The sequence below is a fragment of the Saimiri boliviensis genome, chromosome 18 (assembly GCF_048565385.1).
Source record: "Saimiri boliviensis isolate mSaiBol1 chromosome 18, mSaiBol1.pri, whole genome shotgun sequence".
NCBI classification, from domain to species: Eukaryota; Metazoa; Chordata; class Mammalia; order Primates; family Cebidae; genus Saimiri; species Saimiri boliviensis.
The window spans coordinates 12,221,391-12,221,629 of NC_133466.1; positions in this window are offsets into that span (position 1 = coordinate 12,221,391).

A 239-nucleotide genomic window follows, 5' to 3' on the forward strand; every position below is an offset into this window, starting at 1 on the left:
GAAGGGAAAACAGTTTAGTTCAAAAAGCAAGGCTATGCAACACCACAGCGAGCTTTCACTTAATGAAGGCTGCGCTCCAGCCATGCCTTGAGAGTGGGAAGAAAAGGCAGCCAACGAGCTCTGTCTGCACCGGCTCTGGGGACAGTGACGGTTCAGTGACTCCTTCAGGAGGCTCAACCCCGGGCCCAGGAACACAGCACAGGCCTCAGCCCTTCCACAATGAATACTTCTTAAAGGCA